This window comes from Lynx canadensis, chromosome F1 (assembly GCF_007474595.2).
Source record: "Lynx canadensis isolate LIC74 chromosome F1, mLynCan4.pri.v2, whole genome shotgun sequence".
NCBI classification, from domain to species: Eukaryota; Metazoa; Chordata; class Mammalia; order Carnivora; family Felidae; genus Lynx; species Lynx canadensis.
In genome coordinates, this window is record NC_044319.2 from 10,251,744 (window position 1) to 10,272,186 (window position 20,443).

Consider the following 20,443-nt stretch of genomic DNA (forward strand, 5'->3'; position numbering starts at 1 on the left):
GTAAGCTCCCATGTTCGTTAAGCCACTGTGATTTTTCTGTTACGTGCAGCCACACCTAATTCTGATTGATCTACTCACTTGAGTTTCTCTATTCTTTTTTTTTTTTTTAATTTTTTTTTTCAACGTTTATTTATTTTTGGGACAGAGAGAGACAGAGCATGAACGGGGGAGGGGCAGAGAGAGAGGGAGACACAGAATCGGAAACAGGCTCCAGGCTCCGAGCCATCAGCCCAGAGCCTGACGCGGGGCTCGAACTCCCGGACCGCGAGATCGTGACCTGGCTGAAGTCGGACGCTTAACCGACTGTGCCCCCCGGGCGCCCCGAGTTTCTCTATTCTAAAATCAAAACAATTTTGGCAAACATCTTCCGACATAAACGTGGCTTAAAGCAGCAAATCTTTCCCTCAGGTTAGGACATTTAGTTCCTGGGGGAAGGGGCACAAGTCTAAACTAATTCGTCCTGCAGGGCTGACCAGGAAACTATAGTTTAAAGTTCACGTCAGTCCAGGGCGTGTTAGTCAGAGATTTTTGTCCCAGTGAGCGATCGCCGGCATCGGCTTGGAATTCTTTTTCCCCCATCTAGAATTCTCACGGCCCCATTTTAAGGCAGGGTCTTGCCCCAGTTGTTTCTGAGTTTAAAATGCAGATTCATGGATCCACTCTAGAACAATGAAGTCAAGATCTTTGGTGGGGGGTCCCAGGGCTCTGCATTTTAAACAAGTATCTTAGTAGGTCCTGAGTCCACGAAAATTTGAGATTTTTTTTGATGTCTCTTTCTTTCTTTCATAAGCTGGAGGAGACCCCAAAATGTTTTCTGAGTGACATTTTGGCTCTAGCTTCTAGGCACCTGTATTTCACCCTCCGCTGAGATGGGATAGGGCACCAGCCCGCCATGTGTCTGGATGGAATCCTAGTTCTCTTTTCCCTTTTAGTTCTTAAAAGCACAATAAACTTCTTTTTTATCAATAACACAGGTTCTTGAAGAGATTACAGCCTCATATTCTGCCTTGTTCAGTTTTATCAAAATCCTAGTCAGGACAAATAACGTGGGTGGTAGATTTCCTGAGAACAAGGGTCCACTCACTTTTGTAGCTATTCTAAAATGTACCCTTGAAATGTACCAGAGTAGCAGCGACTTGCCTGATTGGATTACATTGTTTTCTCCCCTTGTTTGGTTTTATTTTTGCTGCACTGTACCTTGGCGTTACACTGTCAGCCTTACTTTGAACACTGTTACAAGCAACGACTGTAGGAGATTTGTTAACTATGACTATGGCAAGGGCCTTGGTGAGAACGTTTCCCATCGACTCAGCCCTCCCATCACGAGAACCCATGGGAGAATTTCTCAGGTCCCAATAGCAGACAGCACCGTCCTTCCAAAGAATAATTGTTTGTTTTCACCTAATGGACGTGATAAATACGATTACTGATTGTTTGTTCCTCTTTGCCTTGGTTTGTCTGAGAGATTTCACAATGAAGTATCTTGTGACCTACTTTGAGCAAATGAACAGATATACATTACTTTGTGCTGGTCTTAGCCCTGAACTTTACATTATTACATGTTTTCCTATACCATACCTCCCAAACTACATATTGTGTCATTTGTATGGTATGTTTTTGTTTGTTTTTTAAATTTTTGTTTGTTTGTTTGTTTGTTTAGTTTTGAGACAGAGATAGAGACAGAGCATGAACAGGGGACGGTCAGAGAGAGAGGGAGACACAGAATCGGAAGCAGGCTCCAGGCTCTGAGCTGTCAGCACAGAGCCCGACCCGGGGCTCGAACTCACGGACTGTGAGATCATGACCTGAGCCGAAGATGGCTTAACCGACTGAGCCACCCAGGCGCCCCAGTATGGTATGTTTTTTAATAAACAATGGCTAATCCTTTGTAAAGGGATTAGCCTTGTAGAGGGAGGGATAGATGGAGACAAATCCGGATCTTCTCGATCCACATCTGATTTTCTCTATCAGTTTCCCTCTTTGCATCCCCTCCCCACCGAAACACACACTCAAAAAGGAAGAGGTCTATTTTTTGAGTAACATAAAAGAGAAATAAAAATGCTATGATTTATAAGTAAATACAACTGTTTCTAAGAGTAGTTGGGGAGAGTAGCGGGGGAGGGGGGGAGGGGGGAGGCAAATGAACGGAAAACGAGACAAAGATAAAAGAAATGAAAAAGAAAGTATAAAGGAAGAAAAGGAGCATGTAAGAAGTAAGGATCGTTGTCAGATTGGAACAACAGAAGTTCTGATTCTCCAGGCTGGCACAGAACATCAAATCTCTCAGCGAGGAAGCGAGGAAGCGTTTCAAGATTACCGCCCTTCACCCTCTCCCGCTGGTCCTACCACTTCGTAATTTGCTTCTGGGTAAATTTCGGCAGGTTTGGTGAGTTGTCACCATTTCGCCCCAGCAGGCTTCAAAGACATAAGAAGGAAAGAAGAAGAAGAAAAAAAAAAGAGTGAAAACTAAAGTGCTTCTTGGTAATTTGCCAATAAATTTCACGTTAAAAAAAAAAATCTGTCCTTCTCTTGGGTTCAAACGTGTGTTGTCATTCTCACACACGAGGGCACTGTTTCTACAGTTTACATTCCTGTGGGGCCCCGATCCTGGAACTCCCAGCTGGGGGCGTGGAGAGAAAAGGGGTTGCCTGTGTGTTCTAGGCTCACCAGGTTTTCCAGGATGGGTGGGACACGTTCCAATGCACGAATGAACATTGTCAAGGGCTCCAGGGCCCGCAGGCCAGCCTTCTGCTGCTGGCTGGAACCTCCTGAAGATCAGAACCAATGAACTGCGTGTCATTTTTCTGTGCAGCAACAGAATTAGGGTATCAAAACACCGCCTTTGGAGTCTGACCTAGAATCGAAGATGTACGGAGCAAGTTAAACTCTTCGTAGCCTAAAACGGAAGTATTATCTCATAGCACCGTGGGGAGGACGAAACGCGATGGCTGATCTACCTAAAGCGTGCAAAAGAGCACGTGACACATTAGAGGGACTTCTACTTAAGTAGAAGCCAGCACCATTTGTCCCTTAGCAGTACTGACATATAGTGGTGCTCAGTACGCGTTTGAGTGAATGAGTGAATAACCCGAGTGTGTAGAATTAAAAAGATTTTACTGGATGAGGAAAACTAGCACTTTCAGGCTTTTCCAGCGTGGAGTCGGCTTGCCGACTCACCCGAGGACAAAGTAACCAGTCTAGTAAGTGGTGAGCACTCTATAGCTGTCATCTTTCCTACTCCTCGTTTGACTGGCAAGAAAAACGGGGATCCGAGCGGGGAGAGATGATGTGCCCAAGGTTTCAGAGCTGATTAGTGAATCCAGACAGGACCCCAGGACTCCCGAGTCCTAGCACAAAGCTTAACCCTTAGGGAGCCATCACACAAGCTGGGGCCTGAAGGGTGGGAGGAATGAGGGCCAGGAGCATCTTTTTAAATATATATATATTGACGTTTATTTTTGAGAGACAGAGCGTGAGCGGGGGAGGGGCAGAGAGAGAGGGGGACACAGAATCTGAAGCAGGCTCCAGGCTCCAAGGCATCAGCACAGAGCCCGACGTGGGGCTCGAACCCACAAACCACAAGATCATGGCCTGAGCCGATCAGTCAGACACTTGGACACTCAACCGACTGAGCCACCCAGGCGCCCCAAGGTGCTGGGAGCATCTTAATGGACCGATCCTAGAAAACAAAAGACTTCTGGTTTGACAGTGCTGGGGAGAGGCACCCTTACCCAGCAGTGACCCCACCCGGGTGTGGAAAGAGCTAGAACCACAAGAGAGCCTCTCACTTGCTCTGGGGCCACCCATGGTTGGCCTCTAATCTGAGGGATCTGCAGGGAGAGCTCTCACTTCCTCAAATGTGTTTCTTCCTGTGTCACAAGGAGCCTTGGGTCACCTCCTTCCTTGGTGCAATGAGGTCCAAAGAGCAGTTTCTGTCTCTGCTTCTCTTCTTTCCTGTTACCACTTTCTGTAGCTTTTCCAGACCCGGCTCTCAGGCTGCAGCCTTGCTCCAGCCCCAGTTGACTTTCTCTATGAGAAGCTTCCCCCCCCCCCACCTCCCCACCACCCCCAGCTTCCTGACCTCAACAGAATAACAGAATGACTCATGACATGAGCCCTGAGGTCCCTCCCTAGGTAAAGCGGGCTGTCCTGAGCAGTCCCAGCCCTGTACTTTTGATTCACCAGCAGGAAGCAATAAAAGGAACTTTCCACGTGCCTGCTGTAACCATACTTCCCAAATTCAAGAGCAGGACTCATTACCCGACCGGGCACGTGCCTTTCTAAGGACTTCCAAGCAAAAGACGTGGAATTGGGCCATGCCATAAAATCCGGGATGGAGGGCTGCCGTGCCCGTACCTCATGGGAAATTCTCTCCCAGGGGGATGTCTGCCGAAAGTGCCATCTGCTTTTGCCACAGATTCAAGACTGAGTGCGGCTCAGACACCAGACACGGTGGGCCATTGGTGAACTCCTGCTCGGGTCCTGCCAGGAATCCAGGAATCTGAACAACTGTGTCCCGAAAACTTCTCTCCTTGATTTCACGTGCTGGTCGTAGCTACATAAAAACCTTAGTCCCATGAAGACTTTGCAAGTCTTGCGAGACTTTGCAAGACTTTCACCTTCAACTCTTGGAATGCAGCTATGATTTCTTTTTTTTTTTTTTTTTTTCTGAGAGAGAGAGAGAGAGCTGGGGAGAGGGGCAGAGGGAGAGAGAGAGAGAGAATCCTTAAACAGGCTCTATGCCCCAACTGTGATTCTTTAAAAATATCAATCCAACAACCTAAGCGTATCCAGGAAATACTCTAATGACCCGTTTCACGTGTCAGGTACTGTGCTGTGCACTGTCAGAGATAAAATGGTGGAAAATGCCATTAACTCGAACTCTCTCGGGTCCCTGCAGTTGAGCATCTGACTCGTGATTTCAGCTCAGGTCATGATCTCACGGTTTGTGAGTTCGCGCCCCGTGTCGGGCTCTGTGCTGACAGCTCAGAGCCTGGAGCCTGCCTCGGATTCTGCGTCTCCCTCTCTCTCTGCCCCTCCTCTGCTTGCATTCTCTCTCTCTCTCAAAAATAAATAAACATTTTTTTTAATTAAAAAAAAAAAAGGCCACGACAACAGAAAACAACCTCTGGGCTTCTGCTTTTCAGGTGACCGTCACCTGCTCACCTCCTCTCGGAGACATTAGTTTGAGTCTCCCAACATCCCAGTGAGATGGGCAGACTAACTACCACTACCTAATTGCACAGAGGGGAGGACTGAGGTTCAGAGAGGTTCCAAAACTTGCCAAGATCACGCTGAAGGGGCAGAGATTTGGCTCCGAATGAGACAATCTGTCTCTGAATCCAGACCTTTTAAAGAAAATGTAAATGGCCTCTCCAATCCACGCCAGAGCTTCCTAGAGTCGTTGTGGGAGCAGTTGTCCGTTCTCCCCAATATCTATCCTCTTTTTCTACAGCAATAGAGGTCCTTACTGCACAGTAGCAACTCAGCTAAAGACTGGAGTTCCCAATTTTCCTTGCGGCTACAATTGCCCGTGTCATTCTGTTTGGGCCAACGTGAAAGATAAGTAGAAGCGAGACGTTCACTCTTCCCGGTCGGCCCCTTAAAACACAAGCCTGTGGTCTCCTTCCTGGCGGCGGGGATATGGAATGTGATGGAAGGTCTGAGGAAGCCGTTTTGGAGTCTGAACTAGTCACCTGAAATTTTATGTGAGCGGGAAATAACTTAGTCTGAGTCCCTGCATTTTGTTATGTCTGTTACAGCAGCCTAACATTTACTCTAACTAATCCCCCTCATCCCTACTGTCTTTTGTCTCACTGGCCCACCTCGGAAAAGTATGCAGGCATCCGTCAGCCCACACCAAGGGGTTCTAGACTTTGATAAGCAGAGAGAGGGCCCAGAGTGATGCTGCCACAGTCCAGAGGTCTTTTCACGAGCAGGGTGGATCCGGGATACCTGGAGGGAAGAGACCCTTGTGGCATTCGGGAAACACAACCGTGAGGGCCATTATTTGGCTGACGTGCTGAAACCATGATTAGAGCCTCTGGGCTCTTGGGGCCAGAGGGGCCTGGGCAAGAACGGCTGCTTGGTTTGAGTTCAGGCGCCCCAGTTCCAATGGCTCCAATCTCCACCAAGAAACCTGTGAAAGGCCTCTCTCTGTGTTGGACTGACACCAGCCCGAACCACTACCAAGTATCAGGAGAAGCTTTCTAAACAAATCAGGAACAATTCGACATTGTGCAAGTGGGTAGATCGCCGTCTGTGTCCGAATCCCACAGGGAGCCTTCTTGGATATCTGCTGACAGTCCCTGGGGAGAGGAGTTGCTCCCCTGGGAGATCAATGCTTTAACCCCACCTCCAGCCAAGTTCTCGGCCCTCACGTGCCCCCATGTCGCTCTTCTTGGGCAGTGGGGCCAGAAGAACCTTGGAAGATGAGCTCCAGTCCCACTTGCCCATCCCTTATCAGGGGCTTGTCTGTCTTCTGTCTAGTACAGTCAAGCGAAGGTTCATAAGCACCCCAGGACATCTTCTTCCCCTTCCAGACAGTGACGGGGGCTCCAGGCCCATAGGGTATGAGTCAGACCAGCCCACCCCAGCCCAGCTCTCCCTACTCTCCTGGAATGTCCCAGAGTATGTATGCAAGTTTTATGTAGTACGGGGATAAAAAAATTATTTTACAGTCATGTGTTTATTTTAAATGGTACAGAAAAGGGGCGCCTGGGTGGCTCAGTCGGTTAAGCGTCCAACTTTGGCTCAGGTCATGATCTCACGGTTTGTGAGTTCGGGCCCTGAGTCGGGCTCTGTGCCGACAGCTCAGAGCCTCGAGCCTGCTTCTGATTCTCTGTCTCCCTCTCTCTCTGCCCCTCCCCTGCTCGTGTTCTCTCTCTCAAAAGTAAATAAACATTTTAAAAATGGTACAGAAAAAAAAACACCTAGCATGCTAAACTTGGGCTTTCATGGATATGATCACTTAGGACAACGCTAATTTAGAAGTGAGCAAATTTAACATAGATCTAATAACGCACCAGATAAATGATGGTACAGGTGGCTCATGCCCCTGAAATAAACACAATGCTGGAAAAGTGCTCTCTGCTAGGCTCGTCCTCCATCCGAGAAGGAAAACTATGATGGCTCAGTGGCCCCAAACACTCTTTCTAACTAACAAGTGCAGTCTCTGTCCAGGAGGATTATCTACCTGGGAAATCGAATCGAGATTGCAGTGGTTTAAGCAAATCAGATTTGCATTTTAGGGAAATGATTCCGAAGTAGACTCGTCAGATAAAACCCAGGACACCCGGCGCAATCTGAACGTTAGATGAATTATTGCACAGGACACGTTTACACTAAAAATTACTCACCGATGACCTGCAATTCGAATTTATCCGGACATCGGCCCTGTATTTTTGGCCAGTAAGTCTGGCAACCCTGATCTGAAAGTTGAAGTTCTTCCCAGCAGCTCCGGTGTCCCCCCTGCATGCCAGTCCTAGCTAATCAGTAAGATATCTGTCACGTCTCTCAAATCCTCCCCTCGGTTCCACTTTAGGTCTTTATCCTGTCTCAGCTGGCGTGGCCAGGGCTTCCTGATTTGTTTCCCTGTCTGCAAACACATTGCCTCGAACTCTGTCTGCCGCCGGAATATGGTCCCCAAATGCAGTTCTGAGCCCTGCAGAACAGCCTCTGCTGCGTTGCCCCTTCTCCTTCCAAAGTCGACGCCCCTCAGGGTGTCCAGATCCCGCCCCCACCCTTGTCCACCATCCCCGCCACACACGAGGCTTTGCCCTCCCTGTAGGGCACCTGTTCGTGTATCCTCTGGTTTGCTTCTGCTCATCTCCCCCCCGTCTGGAGAGATCCGCTTCGGGTCTTCGTCGTTAATCCCAATGTCTCCTCCTCGGTGAAATCGACAGCAGCACCTCTGCTCTCTCTGCCCCCCCCCCCTCAGAGGGCATCCGGAGGGCACCGGCCACCCGTCTGACACAGGCGTGCAGCGGGGCACCTGAGAGGAGGGGCCGGAGTGGGGTCTTGACGACAGCAGGCGCCGCCTGGGGACCCTCAAGGCACTAGGAGGTTAGGAGGAGGGGAAAGGGACAAGAGAAAGAGAAGAAGCGTAGACGCGTCGCTTCTCCCTCCTCCTCTTCTATCAGAGTCACAACAGGGCCTGCACACAACTGTGTGCACACGATCTTAGTGAATCCACAAGCTCCGTACAGGCTCACACCCCCAGTTCTCAGATGCGGAACAGGGGGCAAGACACGTTGCATGATCGGCCCCCCAAACACGTAACTAGTCAGAGAAATAGCTAGACTTAGAGCCCAAGTCTTCTTTCCATAGGTCGGTAGTGAGTACTATTTACCCAACTCTGCCACCCAGTCCCCTGCCCCAGCCCCCCCTCCCGTCCCAGAAGGAGGGCCGGGACAACAAATCATGTCTTCTTCGAAGGCCGCGTGCTCGTTAGTCTGTACATGACATCTTCATTTGGCTTGGGGTATTGAATTGGCGATGATTGGGAATTTGCCATGAATGTTTTCGGGAAAAAAAAGAAAAAGAAAAAACAGAGGATTCTTTAATTGCTACTGAGGCAAACAGCTGGGAAAGCAGGGCTGACGTATTTTGCAAGAGGGCAAAACCAGGATGGAAGTCTGGGGTAGAACTGGAACCCTTTCCCTGACCCTGGACTCCAGAACATTCCAGGCAGCATTTTGCTCAGAAGGGACTTGATTGCAGAATCAGGAGCTCAGGTGTTTTTAGACCCTAAAATTATCTTAAGTTACACCATCACGTAGGTCTCTCTTGGAGCTTCCAAATGCTTCAAAGGTTTTGGGTTTTTTTTTCTTTTCCTTTTCCTATTTTTAAAATTGAGTTGTATACAGCCTAGAATGCACAAAATGCACACGATCTTAAACGTCCGGGTCAATGGGTTCTTACACAGGCACACCCTGGCCCTCAGATCACGATGTAAGACCTTTCCATCACCTTGAGAGGGTCCCTCTGCCCCTCCCCAGTCAATACCAGTACCCGGGAACGGCTACTATCTGGCTTCCGTCGACCTCCATTAGCGGTGTCTGCGCTCAAACATCACGGCAGAGATTCCTCTGTGTCCGGTTCTCAGCATTAGGTGTTTGAAATTCGTCTGTGTCTGTGTGTGTGTGTCAGTGGTTTCCTTTCGGTGCCGCGTAACATTTTGTGGTATGAATGACATACACTGTTAGTTGATTGGTTTCTTCCATACTTGGGGTGTTTCTAGCTTTGTACTATCGTGAATCGATCCGACGTGAACATTCGCGTACCTGTCTTTCACAGATCTGGCCACTCCCTTCCCTCGGGAGTTTACCTAGGTGTGGGTGGCTCGGTCGCGGAGCTGACTCTCGAAGTGTTGAGAAAATGAATGAAGTGACTCTGCCCCTAACCACGTGAAGCAGACGGCCCTGAAGCAAACCTGTAAAGTAGATAAAGACGCATTTATTGATCTCAAAGTTTTCACTACCCTTTCCCCCTTCGACACCAAGACCCGTTTCAGATACCTAGTCCGCTTGAGTCGGTTCACTGTCATTCCATTAGTGTGGAAATTTGTAAGGGCACACAAACACCCGGAGAGAATTCCCACGTGTCACACTCAGTTTCTTTTTTTTTTTTTTTATTTTTTTTTTAAGGTTTATTTATTTTTGAGACAGAGAGAGACAGAGCATGAACGGGGGAGGGTCAGAGAGAGAGGGAGACACAGAATCTGAAGCAGGCTCCAGGCTCCGAGCCGTCAGCCCAGAGCCCGACGCGGGGCTCGAACTCACGGACCATGTGATCGTGACCTGAGCCAAAGTCGGACGCTCAACCGACTGAGCCACCCAGGCGCCCCTGTCACACTCAGTTTCAACAGCGGTTGGTGTATTCCCAATCCTGCCTTATCTATTCCCTTAACCATGTTTTTTTCTGGAATGCTTTAAGGCGAATCTTGGACCTCACGTAAGTTTAGCCGTGAATTCTTCGGTATATATACTTCTGGCATGTAATACCTTTTGTATTTCACGTCACTATCACACGTGAGAAAAGGAACATAGATTTCTGCATATCATCTGTGTTCAAACTTTCCCGACCCTCTCAAAACCATTGGTGTGTTTGAACCACGATCCAATGAGATTCTGCGCATGGCATTTTTGATACTTCTCTTCAGTCTCTCTCAATTTAGAACAGTTCCTTCTTTCCTTTTCTTTTTTACGACGTCATTTATTTGTAGAAGAAACCAGTTCATTTGATCTATAGAAATTCCTCTTCCAGGTTTTGCTGATTAAAATCCTCATGGGCCGTACATGAACCATACGCTCTATTTCCCGTAAACTGGATGTTCAAGCTGGACCACGATTGGAGCCTGGTTGAATTTTTAATTTCTTTCCTTTTGCAAATGTCTCATCGTAGGCGGCCCCGTGTGCTCCCTGTCGCATCAGATCAGGAGGCACATGACCTCTTGTTTCCTACTTTGAAAGATGCTGAGATTTATCACGTGTCTCCCTTCCCCGTCCACTCCTTCCAAGGCTTTGCTGGCCTCCTGCTCTGCCTGAACACCGCACTGGCCGACCCACAGACCCTCAGTGTAACGACCACCCCGCACTTTATCCCCTCACCTGGCGCTTCAGTCTGTGGCCTCCGCACTTCATCTCACGGCCCGATCAGAGAGACTGAGATCATGTGCAAAGCCAAAGGGCCTCTCCGATCACCACCGTCAGCCCCGTGGTGGTCTATGGTCCTAGAATCTCCACGTCAGGAACTCCCTTGAAAGTCAGGCAGTTCAACTCAATCAAAACGTGGGTGGTTTATGACATCTCCATAAGTGATTGCCTGAGACTGACTTCTCAGTTCACCGGTGTTCCCTCCCTCTCACAAGAGACCACAGTTGGAAGCCGAGTTGTTATAAAGGTGCTCTCCTTGTTGGTCCCCATACATGCTGTTTTAGAAATTTTTACTCAGTTAGTCGTGGGCCTGGTCTTTGACACAAACCCACAGGTGCGGCACCAGTGAAGGTAACTTTCGATTGGGCATATTCAAGCGTTCATGCTTCTACTCCCCTCCCCCCCCACCTTGTATAGTTTTATTTGTGGTTAAAACAAAAAATATATATGATAAGATGTACCCTCGTAACCATTTTTAAGTGTACGTTCAGTGCTGTTAACTCTATTCACATTGTTGTGTAGCAGATCTCCAGAACTTTTTCATCTTGCAAAACCAGAAACTCTGTACCCATTTGAATAACGATCTCCCTCTCCCCTCCCCCAGCCCGTGGCAACCACCGTTCTACTTCCTGTTTCCGTGAATTGGACTACTCTACATCTCTCATATAAGTGGAGTCATATAGTATTTGTCTTTTTGCGATTGGCTTATTTCACTCGGCATAATGTCCTCAAGGTTCATACGTGTTGTAGCATGTGACAGATTTCCCTTATTTTTTAAGGCTGTAATATTCCACTGTGTGTGTGTGTGTGTGTGTGTGTGTGTGTGTGCGTGTGTGTGTATCGCATTTCCTTTATGCATTCATTTGCCAATGGACATTCGGGCTGCTTTCACTACTATTGTGAATAATCTTCCAATAAACATAGGGGTGCAAGTATCTTTTGAGATCCTGCTTTAAATTCTTTTGGATATATATATATATACCTAGAAGAGGGATTGCTGGATCTGAGGAAACGCTATACCATTTTGCATAGTGGCCGCACCATTTTACATTCCCACCAGTGGTACACGAGGATTCCAGTTTCCCCACATCCTGGCCAATGCTTGTGGTTCTGTGTCTTGTGTTTTTTTATAGTTGCTATCCTAATGAGTGGGAACGGATTATCTCATGTGATGGTAACTGAATTTCTCTAATGATTAGTCATGTTAAGCATCTCTTCGTATGCTTGTTGGCCATCTGTGTATCTGCTTCAAGAAATGTCTATTCAAGTCTTTTGCCTGTTTTTTAACTGCGTTATTCGGGTTTTTGTTGTTGAGTTGTAGGAGCTTTTTGTTGTTGAACTGTAGTTCTTTATACGTTCTGGATACTAATCCCCTTATCAGACACATAATTTCCCCCCATTCCGTAGATTGCCTTTTCACTCTGTTGATTGTTCCCTTCAATGAGTAGAAGTTTTAAAGTTTGATGTGGTCCCATTTTGTCTATTTTTGCTTTTGTTGCCTGTTCTTTTGGTGTCATAGCCAATAAATCATTACCAAAGCCAAGGTCCTGAAGATTTTCCCCTGTTTTCAATTCTAAGACTTTTGTAGTTTGAGGTTTTATGTTTACGTCTTTAATCCATTTTGAGTTAATTTTTAAATACGGTGTAAGGCAAGGATCTAACTTCAATCTTTCACATGGTGAATATCCAGTTGTCCAAACACTGTGTCAGTTGAAGACGCTGTCCTTTCCCATCGTGTGGTCTTGGTGCTGTGTTGAACATCACTTGACCATATGCACAAAGTTGATTTCGGGGTTCTCTGTTCTGTCCATCGGTCTGTGTGTCTGTCTTTATGCCAGTACCTGTTTTGGTTACTGCAGCATTTATGATTTCAATGCAGGAAGTGTGAGGCCTCCAACTTCGTTCTTGTTTTTCAAGATTTGGTGGGGGCGGGGGGAGGTGCAATTCAGGCGATTTGAGATTCCACATGAATTTTATGATTTTTTTTTCTATTTCTGAAAAAAAAAGCCATTGGGATTATAAAAGAAATTGTATTGAGACTGTAGATAGCTTTGGGTTGTGTGGACATTTTAGCAATATTAAGTTTTCCAATGAACAAACACATAATGTCTTTCCATTTATTTGTGTCTTCTTTAGTTTCTCTTAGCAATGTTTTGTAGTTTTCAGCGTACAGGCATTTCACTCTGGTTAAGTTTACTCCTAAATATCTTATTTTTTAAATGCCATTGTAAATGGGATTGTTGTCTTAATTTCCTTCCTGGATTGTTCATTGTCAGTTCATTGTCAATAATCACAAATGATTTTCGTGAGTGGATGTTGTATCCTAAAACTTTGCTGAGTTTGATTATTAGTTATAACAGTTTGTGTGTGTGGGGGGGGGGATCTTTAGGATTTTCTACATATAAGATTATATCATCTGTGAACAAAGAGAATCTTATTTATTCCTTTGCAATTTGGAAACCTTTTATTCCTTTTTCTTGCCTAATTACTCTGGCAAGCACTTCCAGTGGTAGGATTGGGCAAACCTGCCTTGTTCCTGATCTTCAGGTTTTTCATTGTTGAGTATGATGTTCACTGTGGGCTTTCCATAGTTTCATTTCTTAAATATAGGATTCTGATTCAAAATACTGATTTTGAAATATAAAATTTGGGCGGATACTAGCAGGCATTTGAAATGATAGCCCAGGATTGCCAACCGACGACAGATCTGTGTATGGGTTTTCTAGATGTGGGTTTACAGAGACACATGGGACCATACCTGTCTTATGAGCTATGTTAAGTTTCAAGTGATTGACAAAGCATCTCCAACCTATGTGACTATAAGTCATTTGCTGCCGCAGATACTCCTTTAAAACCAACCCTGGCGGGGTGTCTTGCTGACTCGGTAGGTCAAGCATCTGACCTCGGCTCAGGTGACGATCTCATGGTTCATGGGTTCGAGCCCCGCATCAGTCTCTGTGCTGACAGCTCAGAGCCTGGAGCTTGCTTCAGATTCTATATCCCCCTCTCTCTGCTCCTTCCCCACTCGTGCTCTGTCTCTTTCCCAAAAATAAACATTAAAGATTTTTTTTTAATAAATAAATAAATAAAAGCATCCCTGACAGCTTACATTTGTAAGGTTAATGGGCCAGCTACTCTCATGGATAGGGGACACTCTTCTTGGGTCTGTTGAAGCAGAAGAACTTGGAGAAAGAATAATCATCACCTTCCTCGTGGCCATGAGGGGGCTTTAGAGACCCCAGTCTCTGAGTTGAGAGGTCTTTTCCCCCTAGACTCGAATGAGAGGCAGTCGAAGGGAAACAAACCAGGACAGAAATAATAATAATAATAATAATGCCCTGATGAGCCTTGGGAGAGGATGCGCTGTGTACAAAAATTAGACATTCGCCAAGGCCGGACCTGTGAACTTCGGCTACCAGAGATCAAGAGATAACACCTTAGGACCAAGTAGGATCGAGTTGCATGTGTGAGCTGTGATGTGGTTTTTTGACTGATAAGCTGACAGGGGATAAAGGAAGGGAGAGAAGCTTCGTTTGTTTGTTTACCATGTGCTTCCTGAGTGAGAATAAGCGTGAGTAAGGCATGTGCGGAGTAGACACTAGAGAATATTGAGGAAAGAAGACAGGCCCACACCGTGACAGGAGGTAGACAGAGGGACCATAGCGAGGGGAGGGGAGATGGCCATGGACAGCGCACATCGCTAACAATTTAGGAATTCCTCTTCAGCATTTCGTTTCCCCTCAGTAATGATCCCTAAGCAAGCGGTCACCCTCCTTAGCTCATCAAATGTTACTGCTACAGGCCCTAAAGTGCTTTCTTACCACCCCACGTCCTTCTTATCAACCCTAGTTCTCCCTCGGGTCCACCAGCCTTATGGGAACCATGACTTGTGCATGGGTGTGAAAGAAAAAGCACCAGGCAAACAGGCAGACCCAAGACACAGAGCCAGAGAGATAATTCATAAAGCCTTCAACACAGCTGCAGAATTAAAACAAAAATGTCAAGGGAACAGAGCGTTCCAGCCGATTTCACTTCCTGTTGATAAGTCTCTGAAGAGGAGGGGTGAGGTCTGGAGTCCTAGAATTGTGGCAGAGGGAGGGCTGGGGTGCGGGTGGACACTTTCTCAGGCATGGTCACTCAGGAGCTGGGTCCCCATCTGCAAGGCCCTTAACTCTCACTTCCTGAGCTGACGATGGTCAGAGGAGGCTTTCAGCTACTGATGTGCTCAACCTACAGAAAACAGGATGTTAGGTTTCGGATCTGATTAGGCCACGAGATGCAAATTCCTTCCCCACCCCACCCCCACCCCTGCTCCCTACCACGGCCACCCACACCATTCCCCTTTCCGCAGCAGAGGCCGTTCATCTCCCTGCACGTTTCCGTCAGGGACTGTCTGCCTCCTTTGTTCATCACCAGCCGGGCTGGGTAGGGTCACATTTAGTGCCTAAGCCTTTTCACTCTAGATTTATGGTCATTTTCATTATGAGCGCCTCACTTCGTCCACGGGTGACCGATGAGAGTTATCCTCAAATAAGGAAAGAGAATGGCGAAGTAACTTTGTCCTTTAGGAAGCACACAGGTGGTAGGAAGGGTCCTGGGGGCCCCGGGCCTTGGCGTGGCCCCTCTGCCCTCAGTCACTACAGGTGAGTGGTTGTCCTGTCTCTGTCCCCGCTCACCCCATGTCTTTCTCTGCGTTGCTGCCTATAGTCCCCATCACGTGCGAAAACAAAACAGAAAAGACAAATCAGAAGCAACCGTGCTCGAGGTCAATGCACATGTCATCTGTTTTTCAGAAGCAGATACCGAGCGTAGAGCACTCCCAGAACAAAACTCTGGGAGCAGCTGGCCCTGCACGAGGAGGTCAGCATAGAGTAAACGTGATGCCCACTCAAAGGGCTAACGTGTGCCCGTTGGAGCAGAAACTGTAAACCTGAGAAGGATCGCCCAGGCTGGCATCAGACAGACTCAGTTCCCTCTCCGCCCCTCCTCAAGGCTCCTGGTTCGCTCACATGGTTCTTCGACCCAGATCCCCACCACCCCCATCTCTACCAAGCAACCGAGCTCAGCTTCCTCTATCCTCTTGCCTCCGGGCCTTTTGTGTTTAGTTCAAATTATGATTCAAGCGTTCAAGGGTCTACTCAGACCTTTATCGCCTTCTCAGATAAATGACACTCCTGTAAGATTGGGACCCTGTGTGGGCCTCACAGGGCCAATGGTACTGGGCACACCAAGATGAAAACAATCTTAAAAAGTCTGAAATAGGGGCGCCTGGGTGGCTCAGTCGGTTGAGCCTCCGACTTCGGCTCAGGTCACGATCTCACGGTCTGTGGGTTCGAGCCCCGCGTCGGGCTCTGGGCTGACAGCTCAGAGCCTGGAGCCCGCTTCGGATTCTGTGTCTCCCTCTCTCTCTCTGACCCTCCCCCGTTCACGCTCTGTCTCTCTCTGTCTCAAAAATAAATAAACATCAAAAAAAATTTTTTTTAAGTCTGAAATACTATCACAGGTCAGGAAGCAGAAAAAGAAGAAAGTTGTGTGCAGGAAACGTAGTAATGACATACTCCGAAACTGGACGCTCATAGAAAAGCCTTTGGCACGAAAAGTTGCAAGGTTATCCAATAGTAGATGAGGGCAAGTAAACTAGTTAATAAGTGGTAACAGTCAGAAGAGAAGGTCAAATCCTTGACGATTCCAGAAAAACCCCATAGTTTCTGCATGAAATTGATGCATTATTTAAATGAGGGTAACTTAAAACTCGTTTCCAAAATGAAGAAACACTGCTCAAGCGAGTGAAATGTATTTATAATTGAGATATGAAACCCCTGCCTCCCTTCCCATTTTTTTTTTTTTTGGCCTGTGCAAGAAAAAAAAATGCAGAATTGAATCTGAACATAGAATATTCAAGAAGTGCTGAATAGAGTACAAATCAGAAGAAATATGACAAAGATGATCCCACGTTTATCACATTCAATATTCACTGGCAACTATATTAAGCATTTCCCGTGTATTACTTCATTGACTCCTGACAGCTCTATGTGGTAAATTCTATTACCCCCATTTTACAGATGGAGAAAAAGAGGGGCAAAATGGTTAGGTGACATGATCAAGGTCACAGGAGGACCCAGGAAGTCTGGTTTCAATGTGGATCTTTATAAATCTCTGTGCTACCCTCTCTGTTACTATGCTTTATGTTTTTTTTTTTTATTTTTTTTTTTAATGTTCATTTTCGAAGGAGACAGAGACAGAGTGTGAGTGGGGGAGGGGGAGAGAGAGAGGGAGACACAGAATCCGAAGCAGACTCCAGGCACAGAGCCCGGGGTGTTCTTTGGGGAGAAGAGGCCGGAGAGGCAGGTGTGGCCTTGTCAGGAAGGGGTGTGAGTGACACATTTTGGCAAGACTGCTGTCCGTAGAGTGGAAGCTCTGTGGGGGGAGATGGTGAGTCGGGACAGCACGGGAGACGCACGGAGACGAACGGGGACATCTCATCCGGATGAACCATGGCGGTGACGGTGGCTGGTGGGGGTGGGCAGGATGTTTCAGAGCCTGACTCGTAGCACCTGGTGGTGGACGTGAAGGAACAATCAAGAACGACTCCCAGGTTTCTGTCCCGAGCAAATGGATGAATAGTGAGACCACACAAGAGGAAAAGAGAAACTAACAGGTGGCGCCATGGGTTTTTAGCAGAGTTTTGCAGATGTGCGCTGTGCTGGGGTTGCAAATGAGCACATGCGTGCAGACAACTTTCCACTTCATTCTTTGCCCGTTGTCCGTGGAAAAAAGCAAAGGGGGATGAGTGGTAGGCGGGACTTGGGTACTCATGTTTCTCATAAGCTGTTCTACTTCATTCGTGTAGAATCATCGCGGATATTTATTTTAAGGCCATGTGGATCTTTATTTTAAGGCCAAAGCCTCCAGCTTTGGACAAGCTCTGCCCAATCCCAGATACTGATTCACATTAGTAAACGCCTCTACAAGCAAACCTGCCTCAGCACTTACCGATACTAACAATATCCTACAAGAAATTGTGATACGCAGTTATTCTAGGAAAACGTACTTTTAATTCTGTACCTACCACCCACTTTTCTTTCTAGAAGAAATCAGTCCTTTTTCTTTTTAAGGACAAGGAAAGGGGCGCCTGGGTGGCTCAGTTGCTTACGCATCCGACTTCAGCTCAGGGCATGATCTTGAGGTCTGTGAGTTCGAGCCCCACGCCGGGATTCTTTGCTGACCGCCCAGAGCCTGGAGCCTGCGTCTGATTCTGTGTCTCCCTCTCTCTCTGCCTCCCCCCGTGCCACTCATGCTCTGTCTCTCTCTCTGACTCTCAAAAATGAATAAATGTAAAAAAAAAAAAAGAATAAGGAAAAATAGATGATTATCTATACCTGCTCCCCCAAACTCAGATGGGAATTAAGACACTTCAGATTCTGACAGTGATTAATCTCATTTATTCAATCTAAATTTTTTTCGTTTCCAATAGGTATTAGCCAGGTTTCCCACTTTTTTTTGGGGGGGGGTGGCATCGTATTCTCCCATCTCTGTTTATCTCTGTATGTGTGTGTTTCTCTCTCTGCCCTTCTGTCCCATCTCTTTCGCCACATCTCTGCTGAACATTTTTTTTTAATTTTTTTTTTTCAACGTTTATTTATTTATTTTTGGGACAGAGAGAGACAGAGCATGAACGGGGGAGGGGCAGAGAGAGAGGGAGACACAGAATCGGAAACAGGCTCCAGGCTCTGAGCCATCAGCCCAGAGCCCGACGCGGGGCTCGAACTCACGGGCCGCGAGATCGTGACCTGGCTGAAGTCGGACGCTTAACCGACTGCGCCACCCAGGCGCCCCTCTGCTGAACATTTTTTGAGGAACTCTTTTCCCTGCGCTGGAATATATGTCTGATTTTGTCTTCTAAGTTTGTGTTTATCTGAATCACATGGACGCTAAGTTTGTGTCTCTCTGACTCGCTTTCAGCTATAACAAAATATTGTGCTCCAATGGCTTGAGCCACAAACAAATATATTGCTTCACATAACAAGAAATCCAGGGGATAGTCCCTCTAGAACTGGTCAGTTCAGTGCCTTGATAGTCATTGGGGTTCCTTATTTGATGAATATTCACTGAGTGCCTATTTGTGCCTGGCCTTGATTTAGGTACGTGGAATATACAAGGACCAAAAAAGAAACAAAAGACTCCGCCTTCCTGGAGCTTCTATTCTGGCTCTGCCCAGCTTTGCCTCATAGTAGCAAAATGGTCGATGCACTCCCAGGCATAACATTAGGTAGGAAAACACCCAATATTTATAGAGCTTCCCTTCCAATGTGTTTCTTTATCAGAAAGCATAAAGATTTTCCCCTTTTATCTCATTGGCCAACATGTCCTCACGTATTTCTCTCCAATCGAATTTCTGGCAAGAGGAATGTTATTTCCATAATTGGCTTAGACTATTCAGGATTTACCTCTTGGCTGAAGCTTACAAAACACACCGATACCTGGCACCACTCCCTGTCCACTGGGGTGGGGCCCAGGAATAGATTTTTTTTTTAATTTTTTTTAATGTTTTATTTATTTTTAGGACAGAGAGAGACAGAGCATGAGTGGGGATGGGTCAGAGACAGGGCGGCAGACAGAATCTGGAGCAGGCCCCAGGCTCTGAGCTGTCAGCATAGAGCCCAACGCACGGCTCGAACTCAGGAACCGTGAGATCATGACCTGAGCCGAAGTCAGACGCTCAACCGACTGAGCCACCCAGACGGCCCTAGATATTTTTTTTCAAAGCTCCTTGAGGCATTCTAGTTTACGGCTGGAGGTGAGGCTGGTTCTCAGGTGCTCTGCTTGAGATGCTTCAAGGCTGAGAAGGTTTGAGATTCCTTGTAGGGCTGTGTAATATCATTCCAGAACATGGGGTCTGCCTCAGAAGGAGAAGGTCGCAATCTTTCGGGGCCTCCAGACCACCCACTTTGGGTTTTTGTCAGCACTGTTCCTTGGCCTTGGTGATGGGACCACGTTCCTAGTTGAGTTGCCCCTGCCCCACCCTAGGAAATCCCTAATTGGCCTTCTCTCAGCTTGGGACCCCCCAGCCCCTTCCTAGGTGCACCTGAGCCGAGTGCAGCCCTCCCTCAGTCCAGTTTGGTTCTTTGATTTCTTCTTTTTTTAAATCCTCCAAATCACAAAGATGCATGTAGTTATCGCAACCACAGAAAGATATTTGTACAAAGACTTGAATAATCTCCCCCTTCCTGTCTCCATCCTCTGTCAGGCCAGAGGACCGGGTATTCTCTGCCGATCGTCTCTCTCCAAAGCAGGGGACAGTAGACCCCCGGCCACCTTGTGGATGTCTGGGTGGGGGTGGAGCGGAGAGGAACAGACGACGGAGGGACTGGATAGGGAATCAGCTGAAATCAAAGAAATGGGACAGCTCGATTCTTCCCCCACCACCTTTTTTCTTCATTTCTTTAGTTTGAAATAATTTTAAACATTGAGAAAAGCTGTAGGATTAATACAAAGACCCCCACATCGCCTTCACCCAGGAGTCCTTACGGTGTTGCCAATCATCCTAATAATTTCTTTTTTTCAGCTTTACTGAGGTATCATTATATGGACCAGTAACACTGTAAGATACTTAAAGTGTATGTGGCCATGATTTGATACAGGTGCATACGATAACCCTTTGATAGACTTTATAGTAAAAAAAAAAAATAGACTTTCTAGTCAAAGCAGCCAACCCAGAACCACACGGGGAACCAGTGGTCACGTGACCTCCATCTCCTTCAGCCTAGGCCCCTTCCCTGCACTTCCTC